Source organism: Talpa europaea (assembly GCF_964194135.1).
Source record: "Talpa europaea genome assembly, chromosome: 2".
NCBI classification, from domain to species: Eukaryota; Metazoa; Chordata; class Mammalia; order Eulipotyphla; family Talpidae; genus Talpa; species Talpa europaea.
Window position 1 is genome coordinate 108,415,848 of NC_140068.1, and position 18,147 is coordinate 108,433,994.

The following is an 18,147-nucleotide window of genomic DNA, read 5'->3' on the forward strand; positions in this document are numbered from 1 at the left end:
CCGCTGAGGAGCCCGGGGGCCCCGGGTGACGAAAGCGGCACCTCTGGACCCGGTAGAGGCTCGTTTCCGCCATCGCCGCCCGCCCAGGTGTCCCCCTCAACCCCGCCCTGGCCCCTTTCTGTCCCTCCCAGCCCCCGTCCCCTCTTGCCCCCTGATTCCCGGCCCTTCTGGTCCCGCCGCCCCTTAACACTCTCAGGAGCCCCCTCGCCCCCCCCCGTCCCGCCCCGTCTCTCCAGCCGGGTCTCCCTCCCGCCCCCAGGCTCCCACTCCCTGAGGTATTTCTTCACCGCGATGTCCCGGCCCGGCCTCGGGGAGCCCCGCTTCATCTCGGTGGGGTACGTGGACGACACGCAGTTCGTGCGGTTCGACAGCGACGCGGCGAACCCGAGGATGGAGCCGCGGGCGCCCTGGATGGCGCGGGAGGGGCAGGAGTACTGGGAGCAGCAGACTGGGACCCTGAAGGCCGCGGCACAGCTGAGCCAAGTGAACCTGAACATCCTGCGCGGCTACTACAACCAGAGCGAGGACGGTGAGCGAGGAGGCCCCGGGGCGCTCACGACCCCCAGCCCCGCGGACGGGCGGAACCCCAGACTCCTCGTGGGAGTGACACCCTGAGGCAGGTGGACCCACCAGGACCCGAGACGGGCCCGCGGGACTTTGCTCCCTGCGGTTTCAGTTTCAGTCTAGGTTTATTCCCCCCGGGAGGGCGGCGGGGCGATGGCAAGGCTGACACTGGGCGGGGACAGGGTCTCACACCCTCCAGGAGATGTTTGGCTGCGAAGTGGGGCCCGACGGGCGCTTCCTCCGCGGGTACAGCCAGTCCGCCTACGATGGCACCGATTACATCGCCCTAAACAAGGACCTGCGCTCCTGGACCGCGGTGGACAGGGCGGCTCAGCTGTCCCAGCGCAAGTGGGAGGAGGAGGGAGTGGCCGAACATGAGAGGAACTACCTGGAGGGCACCTGCCTGGCAGGGCTGCGCAAATACCTGGAGAAGGGGAAGGAGAGGCTGCAGCGCTCAGGTGAGAGGGGCCTCGCAAGACCTCCTTGGCTTCAGCTCTCCCTCAGGGTGACATCCCAGGGGAAAATGGAGTAATGTTCAGAACACAGACCTCTTTCTGGTCAGAGAGGGAGGAGACCTCCAAGGTTTCCTGTTCTGTACTAGAGAAAGACTCGCCACAGGGCCCTGGTTTTCTGAAGGACAGTTAAGGAATCCAGTCTCTCCTGAGCTGGAGGGTATGGGCCATCCCTGAAATCACTCTTCATCTGATCCTGTTGACCCCACAGCCATCTTGGGAACCATATGTTTCTCACTATGACTTGTTTTTGGTCTGATTAACATTTTTCATATCTGACTCCAGTTTTCCTGAGTCCTCAGGTCAGGAGCATAAGTCTGTGTTGTCCTTCTTAGAGACCTGCATCTTCCTATCCTGAGCTGTTACCCTGATTCTAGAACATTCTAAGAAACAGATTATCTCAGACTGCCCAGATCAGGCTGGTTTATAGGTTTTGTGCTTCCTCCTCCAAACCCATTTCCCTGTCCATTCTGAGGATGGTCACATGAGGCTGCTTCAGTCTCTCTGAAGGACAAATCCGAAGTGTAAATGTTATCAACCTTCTCAGATCCCCCAAAGACACACGTGACTCACCACCCCACCTCTGACCGGAAGGTCTCCCTGAGATGCTGGGCCCTGGGCTTCTACCCTGCGGACATCACCCTGACCTGGCAGCGAGAAGGGGAGGACCTGACCCAGCACACGGAGCTGGTGGAGACCAGGCCTGGGGGGGATGGAACCTTCCAGAAGTGGGCAGCTGTGGTGGTGCCTTCTGGAGAGGAGCAGAGATACACATGTCATGTGCAGCATGAGGGCCTGCAGGAGCCCCGAGTTCTGACTTGGGGTAAGAAGGGAACATGGGCAGAGAGGAATCAGGAGCCCTTCTGGAAAACCTCAGTTGGCTCAAGATGGAGGCCTGAGGCTCATGGTGTCACCTTGCCTTCCCTACCAGTGCCCCCTCCTCAGTCCTCCATCCCCACCGTGGGCATCATTGCTGGCCTGGTTCTCCTTGGAGCTGTGCTCACTGGAGCTGCGGTGGCTGCAGCTGTGATGTGGAGGAAGAAGTGCTCAGGTAGGGAAGGGAGTGGGGGATCTTGTCCACTGTGGGCTTTCAAATCCCAGGTAGAACATGCCACAACTGGTAATGGAAAGTATGATCCACACATATATGTTGCCCAGACTGGATCTGATTGTTAATCCTCTTTTGTAAGCCACTTATGAAGATGAATCACCACTTGTTCACCTTGATAATTCTGGTGATGGGGCCCTGATTCCAGCAAATGGCAGAGGGGAAGGTCCATACTGAGGGCAGAGTCCAAGAGGCAGTTGGTCCTGTCCCCTCTCATCTTTCTTCATATTTCCCAGTCCTGCCCTAAGTGTCCAGTCACAGTTCTGGAACCTTCCCTGTGGTCCAGAACTAGGGGATTCCTTTCGGACTTCATGGCCTGGCTCCTCCCTGGTCTCACATTATGTCTCTTCCCACAGGAAGACAAAGAGGAAGCTACGCTCAGTCTGCAGGTATGTATGGATCAGGGGTTGGATCCCTGAGCCCCTGGGGACAGTGTAGAAGGAGCCCATGGGGGAGTCACCCCATCAGTCCCTCCTGTGGTCTCATTCCTCATGGCTCTGACCAGGTTCTGTTTTGTTCTCCTCCAGGCAGTGACAGTAGCCAGGGCTCTGATGAGCCTCTCACAGCTGCTAAAGGTAAGACCCCTGCGGTGGGAGGGGCCGAGGCAGAGAGGGAGGGACCAGGTTTTGGGGAAGCTGTGAGGGGGGCATTCTGAGGATGCGGTGGACTATCAAGAATGTGGACACTTATGTGATTCCCTGACTTTATTCCTGATTATTTTCCTTCACAGTGTGAGACAACTACCTTGTGGAAACAGTGATGCAAGGTTTCTTCTCACCCCCAGAGTGGTCTCTTGCTGCAAAGGGCATCCTCATGTGTCTGTGTTCCTATTAGCTTAACGTGAGGAGGTGGGGAGACTGGCCCAGCCCTGCCCACCAGGCCCCTCCCCACACTGACCTGTGTCTCTCCCTGATGACTTTCCTGCTCCAGCAGAGGCAGGGCTGGCTCCACCCCTGCCTGGACTTTGTGTTTACCGAAGAAAAATACACACTTCCCTATTGAAAGTATTATTATAGTTATTATTTTTCTTTCCTTGCCATATAGGATTGATGGGTTAATTAGCAGAATTCCTAATATATGAGATTAAATAAATAGAGGAGACCTGAAGACCAGCCAGAACTGCAGGTTTGCAGTGCTGAGTCTGTACAGGTAGGGGCGGGAGAGGCTGTGAGGATCCAAGGGGGATGGGGCTTGTGTCCACTTGGTGCTCAGTGCGTCGTGGGCTTTGACGTGGTCACTCCTCAGACATCATCTTTCTGCTCCTTTGTCCTTGTCCCTTAAGTAGCACCTGTCCCAGCAGGGCCTGTGATCATAGGGACTCAAATGCCTCCTGGGACTGTCCTGCCTCCAGGATATGGGTGGAGGCTGCGTGTTTGGTCCTCAGCCTTTGTACTCTGTCTATATATTATTTTTGTTTTTATTTTTTATGCTGTTCATTTGCACAAGTAGAGACCAGGCTTCATGTCCTCTGGGTGTTCCTGTCTCTGACGGCAGCAGGAGGCATCTGTCATTGTCCCTACAAGGCCCAGGGAAATCCCTGCACACAGGACTGTCTGGTGCTAGAGCTTGATTTCCAGACTCATCCAGTTTTTAGTCTCATTTTAGGGCTCTGTTCTGGATGATTACTTCCATTTTTTCCCACATCTTTTATAAAGAACTAAATTCTGGTATCAGGTGGATTAGGTAATGTTTCATCTTAAATGTCTTGGAGGCCTCCCTGGGGGCGCAAGGGGTTAAGACGCAGGGCAATTTCAGTCCCCAGCCAGGGAGCTACCCACATGGCACAGCAGACCTCTCCTGTCTTTCCCGCTGCTCCCCTCAGCAGTGTATTTCAGCCAGTCTGCCTGTTCTGTTCCCCACTCTGTCTCTGGTGAATCTTCTCACCCCCCACACCTCTGACTTGCATCCCAGTTCTTGTATGCATAAATAAATAAATCTTTAAAAAAATTTAAAAAAATATGGATCTCCCTGGTGGTGCAAGGGGTTAAGACTTCAACCCATGAAGCTATCTGAAGTCTCTGCAGCACCAGTATGATCCCTGGCCTGGGAGCTGACCCAGGTGCAGCAGATGTCTCCTGGACTCACCAGCTGCTCCCCTCAGCAGTGTATTTCAATCAGTCTGCCTGTTCTGTTCCTTACTCTGTCTCTGGTGAATCCTCTTACCACCCCCCACCTCTGGCCTATACCCCAGTTCTTAAATAAAATTTACAAAAAATTAAATAATGTCCTGGTTGGTTTCTGTTTCTTTTACAGCTTCTCCTGCTAACCCTACCCTTAAGTAACTCTATCCTGAGTGTGTGGGGACAGGGAGGATGGCCGCTTCCTAGCGTGGTCAGTGTGGGCCTCCCTTAGGTGACCTTTAGGAAAAAGTTTGATGGACACATTGCCCATAAGGAAGCCAAGGGAAATTCTGTCCAGGCAGGACAACCTTCAGTGAGATGCCTGAGGCAGGAATCTGTGTGGCTCAGGTAACAGCTGCTGGATCAGAGGGTTATTGAGATGAGATCTGTGTGCCTCCAGATCATTCAGACCTTGAGGATGTTGGGTTTGACTTTCTGAGTAAGGTGTGGGGTGACAAGACCCCCTGTTTTTGAAAAATATAAAATATTTATCTGTGTGACTTTTAGAGCCTTAGTCTGGCTGCTGTGCAGCATTGAAGGGTGAGGGGTGGGAAGATAAATGTAGGAAAACAGTGCAGGTTCCAGGACCTAGAGGTTAGTTGCTTCATTGGTAGAGGGGGAAGTAAACAGGAAAATAATAGAAAGTGATGGGATTTGTGTGTATTTAGACATGAACTTTGCAGCATTTCCTACTGCTGGGTTGAGAAAGGGGTCAAGGATGACACTCAGTGTGTCAGACTGTGCAGGCAGTGGTGGAGCCTGCCTACATGGGGAACCGTATATAGGAAAATCTATTTTTTTTCGATTTAGGAAAGTTGAAGCTGATACCTGTTTACAGTGAAAGTGATATTGGCAATTGGACAGACAAGTCTGGAGTACAGATGAAATATCTGAGTTAAATAATAGACATGGACTTACAGCATTGGGAGGTGATGGGATGATGATGATTGAAGCCTTGAGCTCAGAAGTGTCCCCAGGTAGTGATGACTAAGGAAAAGAAAGAAGTGGGACTGAACCCCAGAACCCCATGTGATGAGGAATCTGAGTAGACACCCCCTAGAGCCTGCTGTACTGTCTGACACCACTTAGAGAAGACAAGGAGACCAGGGAACCTCCACTTCCGTGAGCAGGCGAGTCACCTGGATTCTAGGTCTAGAACAGAGTCTGAGATTCTATTACTGGACTCCTTTCTTCACCCCAGAGTTGGAGAATTTAGGGCTGATTCCAAGGAGAAGATGTTTTTATCCCTGGAAGCAGGAACAAATAAGGACTCTGGAGTGCAAAGTTTCATCCAAACTGAGGGAAACTATACTTGGGGAACTCACTCAGCAATCTGGGAACAACTGTTATTACCTGAGGACCTGGCTCTTCCTGAGGCCTGTGTCCATAGTCACTCACTAGGAAGGAAGCTTGAGGAAGCCTAACTGACAGTGGACCTTGTCCTGCAGCTGGGAGCCCAGGGAGCCTGGGGAGGGAGAAAGGGCAGCTCTGGGCTCCTGTGCTCAGCCCTGTGGCCACACGGGGGCGCTGCCGCGCTGTTCCGGATTCTGGTGGAGCCGCCAGGACGGGGCGGGGGCTGAGGTGGGCAGAGTTGGGGGTCCTGGAGGGCGGCGTCCTGGGGCTGAGATGCTCTGTGAGGAGTCAGGAAAGCAGGGCTCAGAGGAGAGGAGACTCTGAAACCCGCCCTGTGTGTGAGGTTTCCAGCTTTTCCTCAAGACCGTCTCTCCAGTCCCTTTATAGCAAAACCTGGAAAAATTGGAGAGTAAATAATTTTTTCCTTCTACAACCTGTAACTCTGTTAACAGTATTTTAAAGATACTGATAGATTTACAGAAAATTTGCAAAGGTAGTAGAGTTGCTATATAACCCACATCATTTCCAAACTGTTAACATCTCACATATCTACTAAGTTATTTGTGAAGCTAAGGAAACGATATTAATGTAGTTTCAACAAACTCCACACTGTATTTGGGTTTCATTAATTTTCCCTATTGTCCTTTTTATGCTCTGACACCAGGACATCCACATAAAGTCCCCACCTGATCTCCTTAAGCCTCCTTTGGCTCACAGTTTCTCAGACTTTCCTGCTTTGATGACACTGACATCTGTGAGGAGAGCTGCTGGAGGAGGTCACCATGGACAGCTCACACTCAGTCCACACTGTGCTGTAAACATTTACTTACACGCAGGGTTTTTTTTTAATTCTTCTGAATATAAGTTTTCAAATGAGTTAGGTAAATAGCTGAGACAGTGTTCACTGGACTGTATGGCCCGTCAGTGTTTGGTTTTAAAAGAAACTTTCAAAAATCTTTCCTAGTGACTGTGCCATCTCTTATCCCACCAGCAGTGAGGGTCCTGTTGCTCAGTCAGCACTTGGTAGTAACTTTTTTTTTTTGATTTCTGGTATGTTTGTAATGGTTATCACCTTGTTTTTAATGTCTTTCCCTAATAACAGGTATCGTTGAACATCATTTATTTGGCACCTATATCTCTTCATTAGTGAAGTCTTTTGTCTAATTTTAAATTGGGTTATTTTCTTATTGTTGAGCTGTAAGTGTTTATTTATAAATAACAAATACAAGTCCTTTATCAGATATATGATTTCATTTACAAATCCTTTCTCCCACTCTGTGTCCTAAAACTCTTGTACTTATATGACAATATACACTAATGACTAGATACAAGCATATATATATATATTTTTCAGGGAAGGGGAATGATAAATTTCTAACTTGTTTTGGAGATAGGTCACCTGGCTCACTGGAGGGCTATGGTGTGTGCATGTGTGTGTTTATGTAAATTCTTGAATGTAACAACTTGTAAAACCCTTCACAGGTTATGTCCAAAACATGCTAAGCCCAGAGCAGTACATCTGCCACATGATGAATCTGTTCTTCATCATCTCTCACAGCCCTTGGCTGTACATTGGGGTCACTCTCGGCAGTGTCCATGCTGTGGGTTTTAGACGAATGTACAATGACATGGACACCATATTGTGTCCTAGAGAGTAGATTCACTGCCCTCAATATCTCCTGTTTTCCGAGGAAATAGAAGCAAAGACAGACCAGTGGGGACACATCAAACTAATAAGCTCCTGCACAGTGAAGGAAACTGTCATTAAATGTAAACATATCATATTGAATGGAAGAAAATATTTGCATATCATGCACCCATGTTACGTAAATAACACACATAACTCAACAACCAGGACACGATTAACCCAATCAAAACATGGAAAGAAGAGCTAAGTTAAAACTTCTGCAAAGAAGATACAGATAGTCTCTGCAATTCTGTATGTGAATTATATGTAACCTATACTGTGGCACTGTTTTGGTTAACTCTGGGCTTAATTGTAGGTCCAAAACACACCGTGTTCTCCAGACCTTTCCACCATTTCATTGCTATGAGCAATGTAACATATTTGAAATGGAGAAGACATAGATGCTCCTATCACACGTCATCAGGGAATGAAGATCAGAACCACAAAGAGATACCACCTTGCACCTATGAGCTGGCTCACATTAAATTACCAGAAATAACAAGTGTTGGCAAAGGTGTGGGGAATAGGAACCCTCATACACTGGTGGAATTGGTACAGTCCTATGGAGAACAGTATGACGTTTCCTCAAAATATTAAAAATAGAGCTGCCAGATGACCCAGCTTTCCACTCCTTGGTATTTATCCAAATAATGTAAACGCTAATTTGAGGGGATATATGCGCTCTTCTGTTCATACAACAATGTCTACAATAGCCGGATTGGAAACAACCAATGTGCTTAACAATAGAGGAGTGTGCAACAGGGTGGTCCCAGAAGAAGGGGAGGGTCCATGTTCCTTCCCCACCCAAGGGAGGGAGGAGCTGAGCAGGGAGGAGAAGAAGCTGGAAAGAACATGTGGTATAATATACTTGATGGATTACTACTCACTGGAAAAAAAAGATGAAATCTTGAATTTATAACAATGTGGATGGAACTGGGGAAAAAAATCATACTAAGTGAAATCAGAAGGAGAACAACAAATACCAGATAATTTCATTGATATGTATAACATAAAGAAACAATGCACAGGAGGAGATAAACCAAACCAAGCCCTTGGAGTCTGGCTGCAGAACTGAGGCTACCAGACAGGGGTGAGACTGGCCAGTAAAAGGAGTAAGAAGGTCCAGAGGTCTAGGCATGAAAACTTAGGTACCTTAAAGTTAGGAGAGGTGAGGTAACACCTGAAGAGGTGTGAACCTGTCCCTCTGAATCATATAGAGTGTGTAAATGAATCTTACCTCAAAAAATACAATAATAAAAAAATGAAACTCAAGAGAAAAAGTAAATTGTCTCCTCCATCCATCACTGACCTCAGGACTTTGCCTTCACCTCCTCACTGTCATGCAGGCTGAGGGGCTGGTTTCCCACAAGGTCAGAGGCAGGAGGTGCAGGGACTCCTGGGGCTGCTCAGACCCCGCTGAGTAGAGACACTGCAGAGAGGGTGGCTCTGAGGGGACCAGAGACAGAGGGTCAGAGTAACCCCAGTGCTGAGTGAGGGTCTGGTTCCCAAGGAGAGGGGAGTGTGTGTGTGAGAGAGTGTGTGTGTATGACAGGAGAGATGGGCACCATGTAAGACAGTGGAAGGATAATTACACATCAAGCAGATTTGGAGCAGGACTTGAGGCAGCAGAGGATCTGGAGACAGGATGGTGTTGGGACTCTTCCCATGGTTAGATATAAGGAGCCTGGGTGAGACCCTGCTGGGCTGTGGGGGCAGCCCCCCCTGACAGCTCCCTCTCTCCTCCTCTAATGCTCACTCCAGACTCATCTCCTTTGGAGTCAGGGAGCTCCAGCCTGACAGCATCTGTTTCCCAGGGAGTCACTGCCTCCGTGGGCTATGGCTACTTTCTCTCTAGACCCGAGCTGGAGGGAGTCCCACAGCGGGAGGGAGGAGTGTGTGCCCTGCTGGCCTGGCCCAGGGGCAGGATTAGCCCAGGTCACCCCAGTTCCTGAGCTGAGCCTTGGTCTACAGTCCAGGAAGGGAGGGAGAGATGGAGCTCCTGGAGGGAGGTGTAATGTTAGAGTGGATGAAATTAGTTTTTCATTTCTGGAGTTCCCTCATCTTCCCTGGGTAATCCTCCAAGTGCATTAGAGAGAAAATCTCAGGTAAACCCACCTCTCTCCCTTCCTTCTTCAGCAATGATGTGTTCAGATGAATGTCCTGGAACTGATGGTCCACACTGGAATGAAATATAGAAAAAGAAGTTGGATTATGGTATTAGCTTCTGGGATTTGAGGTAAGATTTTTCTTTTCACTGTAAAATTTATTTTGTTTTTGTTGTCACCATAATGATGTGCAATCTGAAAACAAAACTTGGAGGGGGAGAAAGTGTTAAATTGTGTTTTCAGAGTGCAAATAAAAAAGGGAACAAGAAGCCAAAAATGAAAATGAGACAGACGTTTGCACAGAGTATCCAGTTTAACCCATGATACCTGTAAATTGCCAGATCCTATGATCCCCTTAACTTAAGACAATGAGGAGTGAGGCTCAGAAGCGCAGAAGGGGACCCAGGGCTCTGACCAGCTCAGACCCCCACCTCCTGTGGCAGCTGCAGTGAGGGAGGGTCTCAGAGCTGGGGACACTGAGAACTTACTATCATCAAAATCCATTGGACAACATCCTGAGTGAGGGTTGGGTTTTCTCAGTGATGGGCGCCCACTACCTGCCTAGGCAGCACATATATTGTTGAATAAAAAAATTCCTTATAAATTAGGGGAACCAAATGAGACATTTGGGGGAAAAATAATAACAATACAAAAGACAGCAAAACAAAACAAAAACAAGCAGTCAATTATAAAGCAGAGCCATCCTGCAGGGGAGGAGGAGGGAGAGGGATCAAAGGGAGGGAGGGAGGAGCACAGGGGAGTGAGGTGATGGTGCACGGGTGCATTGGGGAAAGAAACTCTATGGGGACTACACCTGAGGGGGTGGGAAAGCAAACATAGTTTAAAAACAATGATGTATAAAATATATAAATAAAATAATGTAATTTTATTCTAGAGAAGTGTTATATTACTCTAAAAAAATTCCTCCTGATGGAAGGACATGAGTCAGGAGAGAGGGGAGGTGATGACAGAGGCTGGGCCTCAAAACTTCTACAGAAAGACCAATTTCTGACCTCTGCTCAAACAGAATAAGGACACTTGTTCATATCAGAGCCCTTGAAATGTCTGAAATCCCTGTGTGCCTAAGCAGGGCTATCCCAACAAAACACATGGTTGTTTGCAGTATGTTGGTTGGTGTGAAAGTCCTAACCAACCATTACCAGAAACAAGAGTCCTCCTGAGCTGCTTTTGGCATAATTGTATTAATTTCTTAACTCAAATGACATATATTGGGGTGCTACCCACCAGGCACTGGGGCGCAGAGTGAGCCGTCCCAGGACTCTGTGTGTCTGTAACTCAGAGTCCAGCTGGAGAGGGACCCAGGGAGCACAGAGCAAGGGGCCCCTGACCTGGGAGCTGTTGGGCCTCCTCCCTGAGAAGGTGACAGGTGACCTGAGCTCCAGTAGAGCAGGAGGTGACAGGGAGGCAGTGGTGAGTATCCTGGGTGTTGGGCGTGGGGCGGTTCCAGGGTTGGGCAAAGGCAGAAGCTGGAGCTACTGTGGGTGCTGAGGGGTATGGGCCTTGCCCTGGACTTGGACGCCAGCCCATCCCCCCAGTACAAGGGTGGGACCCGCACATGGGCCTCGCCTGCCAAGAGCCCAGAGCCTTTCTTTCCCTCATATGGAAGGGGGTGCAATTTCAAGTTCCATAACTGTGTCCTCAAGATGCTCACCTGTGAGTGGTGAGGTTAAGGACGCGGTGAGGGTGGTGAGCATGCCTATCAATCTCAGCACAGGGCCTGGCACAGTGTGGGTGCTCAGTCCCTGTCTGCTCTCCTGGCTACAGGGAATGGGGGTGGCAGAGAAAGTGGAGGTGATGCCAGGCCCTGTGAGCCCTCCCTGCCTGGTGTGGGGAGCAGAGAAGGCAGGTGAGGGTCCATGTTGAGAAAGGCCTGGGGCGCCATGGGGAGCAGAGACTGGAGAGGGTGAGAGTGTGCAGGGCAGAGAGGAGGCTCCTGCGGCCTGACCAGGGAGGTGTGGTCGCCTCCTCCCTGAGCATCTTCTCTGCCCTCTGTTTGTTCCCCTACCTCAAGCAAGATAGTCATGATCTCGGGACCACGACTGGACCCTCCTGGAAGAGGTTGTGGGAGCTTGTGCCCCAACTATTCTTTGTCTTTGCCTTGATTATTCTTTGCTTTGACTATTCTGTGTCTTTCAGAGCTGAAACAGGCAAAGTTTGGGATAAGGATTCTCTTAAGGCAAAAGTCCTGGTATGAGGACCTATACATGCTGAAAACAGCAATAGCTGTTATGCTTGGATTAGCAAAACCATTGAGGCCTCCTTTGACTCCCTCCCTGATTTCCCAGCCTTGGCTGGGCCAGCTTGTTACACTTCCCCCACACACTTGGGCATTACCTGTTTGCCTGCTGCTTCTTTGATCTTTTTTATTTTCTGTCTGATTTTAAATAAAAACGAGACTGCCCTTGGAGCTGGGCTGCACCTTCGTGGTCTGATCCCTCTAGGCATCTCATTGCTTTGCACATGGACTCTGAGTAATCCCTTTTCATCCCACTGCCACTGGTGTAATGAGACAAGAGGTGACCTGCAGCATCTGCCTGGAGACAGGGGCCCCGGGAACATCTCCTGTGGCCACAGCTTCTGCTGCACTCCTTAGCAGCTTAGTCACTCTCAGACCCACGAAGGGGCCATGTGCCGTCCACTCTGCCAGGAGCCACCCCAAGAAGGAACAGCAGGTTCTATTGCATTCTGGTCAGTTTGTCCTCTGGGGGCAGCCTGGGCTAGTGGTCATTTTCCTGTAATTACATTGTATCAAGAGCTCTGCAACCTGTTGCAAGCAGTGAGGTGTGACCGGCTTTGCTGAGGCCACTTCAGAGCAAGGTTTGACACAAGCTGTGGGGAAAGAGGCTTATGGTGTGTCAGGCCCAAGCTCAGCATGAAACCGTGGACATCCCCCAGCTCTGACAGCAATGGCCTTGGCTATCCTGAGGCAGGTGATAGACTGGCCTAGTGGGCTGTGATGGAGGGGGTGCCTTCTCTCTATGCTCAGGTGAGTGTTTGTCCCTGCTGAACACTACTGCCGCTGTCATTCCCTCAGGCCTTGGAGAGAGAGGGGACCTTACTGTGTATAGCCTGTGGACCCATCTGGTGGACTCTGAGTGACAGTGGCCTGCACTCCAGGGTGAGGCTACCTGACCTCAGCCATCTGGACACACTGACATGTGATTCACAGTGCCAGAATTATAATGTACCAATCCGGTTCAAAATCCGTATGGACCAATCGAATTTAATCTTTCATAGGTGCCATGCAAGTGTTTTGAGACCATTCAGGGCTGTAAATGAGCCAATCTGATTGGAGCTTGATCTACAGGAATCAAATAACTGGGCTTATAAAGGGACCCATCAATCTTGAAAGACTGGCTCCCTGAAGAGGATACAAGCCAGAGCAGCAGCCAGCTTGAGCTACTTGATTAAGTGGCTACAGATCCGTTTCATCAGTACTTCTAGAAAGACCTTTACAGAGACTTCCACAGACTTTGACACCTCAATATACCTTTGAGACCTTTCCCGAGACCTGAACACTACACTTCCCTCCAGTCTGCCTCTAACATTGCCTGCAGAGAGCATTGTTGACCTGTCCCTGGTGTTTCTTCAACAATAAAAAAACAAACACCCAGTTAATAAATGGGCAGCAGGTATGAATAGAAAGTTCGTCAAAGAGGCTATGCAGAAGTCAATAGAAATGAAAAACGTTCATCACTGTTTCCAACAAGAGAGATTCAGGTCAATACCATGTTGAGATGCCACCCCACACTTATAAACAGGACTCATTAAAAAGGCCAACACCAGTGCTGAGAGGGTGTGGGGCAAAGGAGCCCTATATCCCTGCAGGTGGCAATGTAAACTAGGCAAGTATTATGGGAAACAGTCTGGATTTATCTTTAAAAACTGAAAATGCAAATCTAGCAATTCTACCCGTGGGCATCTACCTAAAGATATAAAACCATCAATGAAAAACCTCCTATTCTGCTATAGTCATAGCTGCATTAACAAAAGCTAGGACCCATCACTTAGATGCTAATGGAGGATGGATCAAGAACAAGTGTCCTGTCCACACTATGGAATATTATTTAGCCATGAGGGAAGAGGAAATAAACTATTTTCAGCAAAATGGGAGTTGAGAATGATGCTGATAAATATTGGACATTTACATAGCAGATGCTTTGATAAAGTAACACACTTAAAAAAACCGTGGACTTCAACAAAATCCTGAGGACTTTGAGGCTGAGAGGGAGGGAAGGGGGATGAACAAGGGGACAGAAAGGATGGTGGAGAGAAAACAATAATACAAACAAAATCATAAGGAAAATGGATGCTTTCCACCATTATGAAAATATAAACATAATTTGTGGGATATAGGGGAAGCAGAGATACAGGGAAATTTAGGACATTAATGTGGATAGATGGAGACTATAATTAATGAAAACATATAAATTTGCTAGGCAATGTAAAATGTACAATTCCCCTGAAGACACAAATTACCAAACTGAATTAAGAAGAAATAGGGACCCTAACTATTCCCATTTGAACTGGTAGGGTAAATGGAAATTGTCAGATTTTTCTAGCCTCCCGCCATTGGCATCTAAGAGCCACACCTGTGAGCTTACCCTCGTGCCTGATGGTGGCACCTGGAATGGGGTGTGGGCCTGCATAAGTGGGTGGACCTGGGCAGACGCCTGCAGCAGCAGAGGCAGCAGAGCAAGCAGAGAGCAGGAAACAATGCCAGAGAGCCCAGAATGAGTGAAGATTTGCAGGGGGCTGGAGGCCTGCCAGCCTCCTGGTCCCAGAGGCCCCCCTGCCTGCCATGGACCTGGTTGTTGCACTACGCAAGGTGTAGAAAGATCATTAAAAGCCTGAAAAAGCCATCGAGGGCTCCAGGACTCTCCTTTACCTGTCTGCCTGCTCTGTGCTTTGCTGGTGCTATAGAACTACAGAAATTCGATACATTTAAAAATATTCCCCATAGAAAACTCAGGCAGAGATGTCTTCACTTGTGCATCTATCAAACATTTAACTATTAACAGGAGACCTACCCAAACAGTTGCAGAAAACAGAGGCGGAAGAAACACCTTCTGAATCATTTCTGAGGCTATTATACCACTACACCAGAACCAGAGAACAATATCAAAGAGTAACTACACACCATGGTCCCTGCTGAATCCTTAAGGAAATATCAGCAAATCTAAGTCAACACATTATGTCCTACTAAGTTTATTTTAGCATGCAAGTTTGAATAAATATATAGATATCAACCCAATGTATTATAGTCATAAAATAAGAAGTATAGTATCATCTCCACAATGAAAAAGCATTTAAAATTTTCATGATGAAATTTTTCAGCGAACTAGAAATAACAAGCCACTTCTTCACTTTGAAACTGACTATCTACGAAAAACCTCCAACTGACACAATACTTTATGGTGAAACATAAGGAACAAAACAGGGATGTTACCTCTCAGTCTAGTACACATGAGACTGGAGATCTTCCATAGTGCATTTTACACCAGGTTCACTATGGATTTGGGCAGACAGAATTCTGGAGCCCTCAGTTGCTTTTTCAGATCTTAATGATCTTTCAGGGAACCAGGTACACAGGCACAGCAGGCAGGGAGGCCTAATGCAAGGAGGCAGGCCTGGGCCTGGCGGGGGAGCTGGGAGACAGGCAGGCAACTTAGCCTCCCAGGCCCCAGGATTCTTTAAGCTCTTCCTCTGGGTTCTCACTGGTGTTCTCTCTTTCCAGGCCACAGAGGTTAGTGGTATAAAAAGCCTGATTAGTTCATTTATGCTATGTGCATTATGAAATAAAATGAAATAAAAGGACTATAAATTATAAAGAAAATGTAAATTATATATGTAATTTGCAACTGACATGATGACATGATTTTTCAAGGCCTCCTTGGTGGCTCAGGGGTTAAAGTCTCAGCACTATCAAGCTGTTGCCAGCCACCATGACTTTAACTTGATCTTCTGCCGGGGAACTGAACCACAAGGTGCAGCAGACCTCTCCTGTCTCCCCGCTGCTCCCTCAGAAATGTATTTCTGTAGATCTGCCTGTTCTGCTCCCCACGCTGTCTCTGGTGAATCTTGTTACCTCCCCAGCACATCTGGCCTACAGCCCAGATCTTGTATTCATAAATAATAAAAATAAATCTTTTTTTATAAAAAGTATATATCCTTAGGCAAAGAACATTTGTAGAATTAATAGGTAAGTTTACCAAATTAAGGGGTACCAGGTAAACTGTATTTCAATGTAGTGGTAATATCAAAAATTTGAAAATGGATAATTCTAAATTCTACATTTTATCACATCAAATAATATATTTGACATCAATTTAAGGAAAGTGTACAAGATTTGTACACTGAAATCTACACAGCACTAGAGAAAGTAAAGGAAAAGTAAATGATGAGAAAGGCCATATTCAAGGACTGGAATAAGCCATATTGTTAAAGCATCAATTTTTTCAAAAATGATCTTTAGATTAAAAGCAATTCAATCCTGAACCCTAAATGCCTGTCAAAAGCTTTGCAGTTGTTTATAAAAGACATTGACAAATTGTTTCCACAATTTTTATGCAAATGCAAAGGATTTCCATGAGTCAAAATACTTTTATCACAAAGAAGAATCTTGGAGGAGGCACAGCACCAGATTTCAAGACTTAGTATAAAGCTCAGCTGTTGAAAACCAAGTGGTGTTGGCACAGGCATGGTCCAGGCCAGTGGAGCAGAATAAAGAGTTGGGGTGAGAACATGCGGATATGCTCATGAGAAAGGCAGTGAAGGCAGCTCAGTGGGCACAAGATGTGGGGACCAACTGACAGGAAGGGGCGGACACCGTCGCTGAACACTAACTGACATGAACAGAGACCTAAAGAGAAAAGATAAACTGCACTACCCAATAGAAGTTCAATTTGAACCACAAATATGAACCACAGATAAGTTACATTCTTTATAGCTGCACTTAAGAAGACAAAATCACGGGGTGAAAATAATATGGGTATTTTATAAGACTCCAAACATGCCAAATACCCTGATCTCAGCAAGTGAACAAAAACATGATTGAGATATTGTACATTTTTCTCATCACTTTTCTTTCTCAAAATCACTCTTTACTGGCTGACCCTGATCGCTGCCTGAAGGTGCTTTGCTGTTTACTGTCCAGCGCCCCATCAGCATGAGGCTCCCAGAGGAGCAAGAGGACAGGGGTTTCACCTGAAATATCCCAAATTGCTGAGTTTCTGGCACACAGTAGGTACCAAATAAATATGTTAATGAGAGAATATGTGTGAAGGACTCCCTAGAGCTGAGGCTGGGATGGAAAGGTAGAGAGTTCCCTGGTATGTGATGGGGTGGGGGTGTCTTAGTGTTCAGAGGGGGAGGAGTAACTCACTAGCTCAACCCAGGCCAGAAGCCAGGTGGGAGCAAGAAGGCAGCCCTCAGCACTGGGCATGCTGCCCAAAGCACAAAAGCCAGACCACCAGCTGCCTCTGCAGACTGCACTGGAGGGCGCCCTGGCCAGGTGGTGGGGTTGTAGGCACCGAAGTTCTCATTCCAGACTCATGTCCAGAATCCACTGATTCTGCCCTGCTGGGTCTCTGGGTCTCTGGGAGTCTTCCCCTGCCCCTTTGTGGGATCTCTGGCCCTCCTTGTTCTTGGGGCTATTGTCTCGGTGCCCAGAATCCCTAGTGGTCAAGCTAAATGCACAGTCATGCATGGGCCTCTCACCAGGGCAAAAGTCCTGGTATGAGGAACACACGGGGAAACTAGTATTTGTTGAAAACAGCAGGCAGACATTATGGCCAGATTAGCAACGTCTTACTAGAATAGGGACTAGAGATAATGTGCTTTGATTAGCAGGAACTATGGAGCCCCCAGATAACAGCCCCTGGTCACTCCACCCTAGCCTGCACCAGACAGTAACATGCCCTGATAACTCATCCCCACACATGTACGTTCCTCCACATACTTGCCCATCTTCTCTGAATCTGGTTCTGAATAAACACGATACTGTCCGTGGATCGGGATGCACTATCCTGGGGTAACCCCTCTGGGCTTCTCATTGCTCAGCGTGGGTTTTGAGTAATCTCTCTTGTCCCAGGCCGCCCCCAGTGTGGCCGCTCTGCGAGGTGACAACCCTTGGCCATTGGTCATTATGCAGGGGCGAAAAGCTGTGTGTGTTCAGTACTGCAGGTTTGTTTACTCTCAGGATCAGGAGGTGGCAAGATCCAGACAGAAGGTCCCTGCCTCTTTGTCCAGGAGGGAAAAGAAGAGAGAGGATATTAGGTCTGAAATCTCAGGTAAATGGAGGAGCAAAGGGGTTACCCTCCAGACTCCAAGGGTGGGTGAGCAGGAGGGTCCACCCTGGCATGCTTGAGCATGGTGTATGGACACCTGTTCTAGAGGCCTGGGGATGTGGGGGCAGCATACTCTGTTCTGGGGAAAAGTGAGTGAATCCCTGAGGCACTGATTCCCTACTGATCTCCTGTGGCCCCGTGAGAGTCCAGGCTCCTCCCACCTGTGCCCTCTGTGCTCCAGAACATGGAGTCCAAGGCCTGGGCCGCTGCTCCTGGTGCAGGGGCTTCTGATGCCTGGACAGTGTCCAGGGGCTGCGGGCTGTGAGCTGAGATGGACTCAGACTGGTCTGTGGGGTCCCAGCACAGGGAGGGGCTCTGGAATCCAGGGT

General features: G+C 48.3%; 1 protein-coding gene and 1 pseudogene across 2 annotated transcripts in view; both read left to right on the forward strand.

The window, feature by feature from the left end:
* LOC311188227 (patr class I histocompatibility antigen, A-2 alpha chain-like) overlaps window positions 1-18,147 on the forward strand; it is a gene marked incomplete at both ends in the record, with an annotated part of 424,961 nt that overhangs the window by 57,011 nt on the left and 349,803 nt on the right. The gene's annotated exons all lie outside the window — the stretch shown is intronic.
* The window catches only part of LOC311167628 (patr class I histocompatibility antigen, A-126 alpha chain-like), a 41,544-nt pseudogene that overhangs the window by 90 nt on the left and 23,307 nt on the right, over window positions 1-18,147 (forward strand). The window contains exons 2-7 of the transcript in view: window positions 260-529; window positions 747-1,022; window positions 1,624-1,899; window positions 2,008-2,139; window positions 2,541-2,573; window positions 2,712-2,759. The product of the transcript in view is annotated as a patr class I histocompatibility antigen, A-126 alpha chain-like (transcript). The remainder of the gene's footprint in view (window positions 1-259; window positions 530-746; window positions 1,023-1,623; window positions 1,900-2,007; window positions 2,140-2,540; window positions 2,574-2,711; window positions 2,760-18,147) is intronic.